We start from the raw sequence: 5,739 nt of genomic DNA on the forward strand, positions 1-5,739 counted from the left end.
TTAGTTCACAGATCCATACAGCAAGCACTGAGGAGGCTGGAAAATTAGGCTGATTCACATTCATAGTGAGTGACATTTCATTAACTTGTCATGGATGGAAAATAAGTATTTTCTTTTCCTTTTTTTTTTTTTTTGGTACCAGGGATTGAACTCAGGGATACTTAACCACTGAATCACATCCCCAGTCCTTTATTTGTATTTAATTTAGAGACCGGTTCTCACTGAGCTGCTTAGGGCCTCATTGGCTTTGAACTCACCATCTTCCTACCTCAGCCTCCCAAGCCTCTGAGATTACAAGTGTGTGCCACTATGCTTGGTGGAAAATAAACATTTTCATAGTCTCTGATAGCTCCATTTGAAAATCTTCTTGTTACTAATCTTCTAGAATAATTCCTTCCCAAATCTTGACCATCTGGCCAAATGATTAGTTGCTACTCATGAATTCGTACAGAACTTTATCTCTCCTCTCATGCATAATGAAAAACAAGATAATTGCATTTATCTTCCCCTTAGGAAGCTATGAAGCTGCAGCCACCCAGATGTGGTGGTTATATGCAGTGCCACCAAAGGAAACCAAGAGCAATGGCTTTCCTCCTCAGTCAGCTGGTCATAGGAAACTCTCCCTGAGGATAAAGCGTGAGCTGAGGGAGAAGTGGCAATCCATTAGGAATAGATTCAAGATGAGTCATCAAAACACTGAAATACTCATATCCTACAAGTATGCACCTTCCCCTTGATGCAAAGTGCTTCCATATTTGCTCATCCATATGACTTCATATAGCAGAAAAAGCCTTTTATGGGCACGTGAAGAGGTAGAGGTAGTGTTCCATGATCAGGCATTACTCCCTAAGACGACCAGGAGTTGTTTCTGAAAAGAGGAAGGTTTGTGCCAGGAGAGAGTTCTGCCCTAAAATCCCTTATGGGAGATTGTCAGTGACTCTCTACAGTGTTCCTGTCTGCACAATTCAGGCAATTCAGGCTCTATTTGCATCTATTGCCTCATGAGATGCAGTTAGCAGTGTGGCTCAGACAAGTTGGCAGACTTAATGCTTAGTAGGTCAGTCAGAGCAGCAGATTCAAATATAGCAAAGGTTGCCTCCAAAAGCCAAAGAGGCCTCCAAAATTGAAAGCATTTCATGTTATCCTTAGGGGTTTGGAGTAAAAGGTTAGGAAAATTGTCTTTTTGACTGAGATATTTCAACAAATCTAAGACCACTATGCCAAAAGAAAAACTCACTGAAATGGCAGCACACTGATTTTTTTTTTTTTAGGAGGGGAATACCAGGGATTGAATTCAGGGGTACTCAACCACTGAGCCACATCCCAGCCCATTTTTGTATTTTATTTAGAGACAGGGTCTCTCTGAGTTGCTTAGTGCCTCACCATTGCTGAGTCTAGCTTTGAACTCACAATACTCTTGCCTCTGCTTCCCGAGCCACTGGGATTACAGGTGTGCACAACCATACCTGCAGGACACTGATTTTTAATTGGATCATTTCCCATTAAATTCTCATCAAGGAATCTATAGTATTTCCTACCTTCTGCTCATCAGCATGTTCTCATCAATATAGTGAATAATCTAAATGTTTTGTGGGTCAGTGACATAATCAGTATCTTGTGGATTCAATTTTGACACTTGCTAGCAAACAAACACAGATCAGAAATAGGTCAGTTAAACTGTACTGCTATTCCCATAAGGTGACAAACAAATTCCCTCTAATTTTCTTTATCAATTAGTATAGATAAAAAGATATTTTCTGTATCAGTGGTTGAATATGAAGTACAAAAGTTACTGCAGTTAAAGTGAAGATCTGCTTAGGTTTACAATGATCCACTCATTTTCCAGTATCCTTCTGTCTTTTTCGTAGGCCAATTATGTGTCTTATATTGGAATGTAATAGGACTCAACTCTCTGGCCTTTCTCAATGCTTTTATGATGATATTAATCTTTGTAATTCCCCCAGGAGGTGTTATTGATTTTTGTCTATTTCTTGGTAGTGGGTATAGGAATTACACTTGTCACTTCCTTCCACAGTTGCCCTGCCTCCAAAAGAGAGCTCTTTAGTTGTAAACTGTGTTTAAATCAAGTATGCAATCAGAAAAGAGAACATTACCACTGTGGTTTTGCAGATCTACTGGGATCACTGGGAAACAGATTTGAGCCAAAACCTCACTGATTTTCCGTAAGTCTCTTTGCCGGTGAGACAGAGGTGGATTTCAGTTTCCCATTTCAGCTCAAGGCAATTGTCAAATAAATCTCTGAAGGTTCCAATAATCCAGTTCACATCACAGTCACCATGAACACCACCCAAACTAAGCTGTTCATTTCACTAACTGCACCCAATTATTCCAGGTATTTAAGTGCTGCCAATGACTTCTGGTACTCTGTGATGTCCTTATTCCTATTTTAATAGGAGCCCACTTCCTTGATGGTATCTACCAGCATCATCCCTGATCTGTAGGGAACAATCACCACGAATCCTTTAGGAATGTTTTGTTCCCTTCATCAGTTCTTTTCCCCCAAATTCTTTGGGAAGAATCTCTAGATTCTTTTTTTTTTTTTTTTAATTTTTTTATTTTTGTAGTTGTTGATGGACCTTTATTTTATTAATTTATTTATATGTGGTGCTGAGAATTGAGCCCAGTGCCTCACACATGCTAGGAAAGCACTCTACCACTGAGCCACAACCCAGTCCAACTTCTAGATTTGTGTGAAATACATGGTAACTAATTAATTGATCGTACCTCATAAATTTATTCCAACAATCTTGTCTTCTTAAGCCATTGGATTCCCTTCTCTTTGAGGTACCAAGGAAGTTCTTATTTATCAACTTCGTTTAATGTAGAAAAACTGTGAGTCTCAGTGTCTGTCAGCCAACTAATTAAATTGCTAGTTAGTCCCAATTATTTGAACCACCACATTAAACCCAGAATCTTTGATGTGTTCAAATACATCCATCAATCTGATTTGTTTCAACACTAGATTCCTTATTTCTTGTTATTTTTATTATTTAGAATCATTTCTCGCACATATTCCCCAAGTTACTCTTAATGTAAATAACTCAAATCTTATAGTTCTTTGACATGTTGTTCTCTCCTGTTGGCTCTGAATTTTTACTTAAATTCCTACCATTCGGTGCCAAGTCTTGGCTACCGTCAAGGAGAGATGATGGAAGTGGGCTGTGAGAGGCAGCATCTCCATGTCAGTCACGGAGGGTCCTCAAGCAAGGAACCGTGATTGAGGAAGTGGCTCAGAGTGGCTGTTTTTGAAAAGAGAGGCTTAGTAATACTAGGAGGTCTAAACGGTCATAGGGATCCATTCAAAATTTACCATTCCAGTTCTCAGGATCCTAATCTTGCTTAGTCCCTAATTTTCACATAACAGAGCTGGTAAAACTGCAGAATTAATATTTTATTTCTACCACCTATAGTATTAAATCTTTTTCTAAAATGTTTCTTATTTGTACTAATTATTATACATTACAATAGAATGCATTTATGCATTTTGCCAAATCATACATAAATAGAGCATGATTTCTCATTTTTGTAATATTGCGGTATTGTAGGATCACATCAGTCATGAAGTCATATATGTACATAAGGTAATAATGTCTGATTCACTCTACTATCCTTCCTACCCCCATACCCCTTCCCCTCCCTTCACTCCCCTCTACCTAATCTGAAGTAACTCTGCTCTTCCCTTATTGTGAGTTAGCTTCTGCATATCAGAGAAAACATTAGGCTTTTGATTTTGGGGGATTGGCTTGTTTTGCTTAGCATGATATTCTCCAACTCCACCATTTACTAGCAAATGCCATAATTTCATCCTTTTTTAAAGCTGAGTAATATTCCATCATATATATATATATACACACACACATATATATACATATATCACACACACACACACACACACATATATATGTGTGTGATATATATATATATCACATTTTCTTTATCCATTCATCTGTTCAGGGAACCTAGGTTGGTTCCATACTTTAGCTATTGTGAGTTGAGCTGCTATAAACAATGATGTGGCTGCATCACTGTAATATGCAGATTTTAAGTCCTTTGGGTATAAACTGAGGAGTGGGATAATTCGGTCAAATTGTGGTTCCATTCCAAGTTTTCTTCATACCGCTTTCTATATGGTTGCACCAAATTGCATTCCCTCCAGCAACACATGAGTGTACTTTTTCCCACATTCTCACCAGCAATTATTGTTGCTTGTATTCTTGATAATTGCCATTCTGATTGAAGTAAGATGGAATCTTGAATATAACGTTTGGATACTGTTATGACTTATATATAAGGTGTTCCCCAAAATCTCATGTGCTAGACAGCGCAAGAAGGTTTAGAGGTGAAATGACAGGATTATGAGAGCCTTAACCTATCAGTGCATTTATCCCCTGAGAGGGATTAACTGGGTGGTAACTGTAGGCAGCTAGGGTGTGAATGGAGGAGGTGAGTCATTGAGGTCGTGCCTTAGGGGTTTATATTTTGGCATGGTGAGGAAAAAGCAACCTTTCTCTCTCTCTCTCTCTCTCTCTCTCTCTCTCTCTCTCTCTCTCTCTCTCTCTCTCTCTCTCTCTCTCTCTCTCTGTCTCTCTCTCTCTCTCTCCCCCCTCACCCCCTGCCCTGCCACTCCCCGCTTCCAGGTGCCATGTTCTTAGCTTCTCTCCACTGCCACACACTTCTGCCATCATGTTCTCGCCTCAGGTTCCAGCAACTAAGTCAGCCATCTATGAACTGAAACCTCTGAAACTGAGCTCCAAATAAACATCTTCTCCTCTGTCATTGTTCTTGTCCGGTCTTTTGGTCACAGCAGCAAAAATGCTGACTAAAACAGATCCCCTGGTTAAAAGATATTTTCAAGACAGACACAGAAGCTCCCTGCTTGTCTGATTGGTAAACTTGTCATTATCTTACAAGCTCTCCATTGTAATAAGCAACCCAAACATGCCAAAGTCGGTATAATAATCAGTTTCATTGTAACATTGTATTGGAAGAGCCACTGGGATCTTCCTTTCAATAGTTACGCGGTTGCAAGCATGTTATTTTCAGCAAATGTTTTGTTTCTGCATGTTGTGAATTGCCAGTAGCCCATTTCATATTGGTCACCAGATCATTACTGCTTTTAAATTTAATCTTCCCAAGAGGTTCAAACAGAGATTTGGAATCACTGTTAACAAGTCCAGGATTGGAGGCTTTACATACACGGTCAGGGAGAAGATGGCAGGAGTGAAAATTAGGGAAGCTGCTATCAGCAGCATATCAAGGACTACTGGGATCCCAAAGAGCAGTCACTGAAGGAGCTCAGATGCCTATAGCACTGCACTGGTGGTGGCAATAGGTGATCAAAAAGCCACTGGCAACATCCTGTAGCCACTTGCTACAGTAGAATAGAAATGTCCTCTCTTCTGTTCCCCAGATCTCCCTCAGAACCTCTTAATGACAAACTCTTTGTGAGACCAGGATATTTGGGGCTTTACACCTCTGCAATGTGCCAAGGTTGAGAAGGCATCTGTAGGACTGAGTTCAGCGTAGTGTCTAGCACAATAACCATGGGAAAAGCAGAGTCTCAAGAGTTGAACCTCTCAGAACATCTCAAGCCAAATGAGCTAACTGCAATCAAATGTAATTGAATTCTATCAATTCTAATGGGTGATTCTGAGTAAGAGTCTTAATTCCTTTAAGCTTTCTTGTCCTCCTCTATAATTGGAGGTCATTCTAATGCTA

This window comes from Sciurus vulgaris (genome assembly GCF_902686455.1).
Source record: "Sciurus vulgaris genome assembly, chromosome: 6".
In the NCBI taxonomy this organism is placed as follows: domain Eukaryota; kingdom Metazoa; phylum Chordata; class Mammalia; order Rodentia; family Sciuridae; genus Sciurus; species Sciurus vulgaris.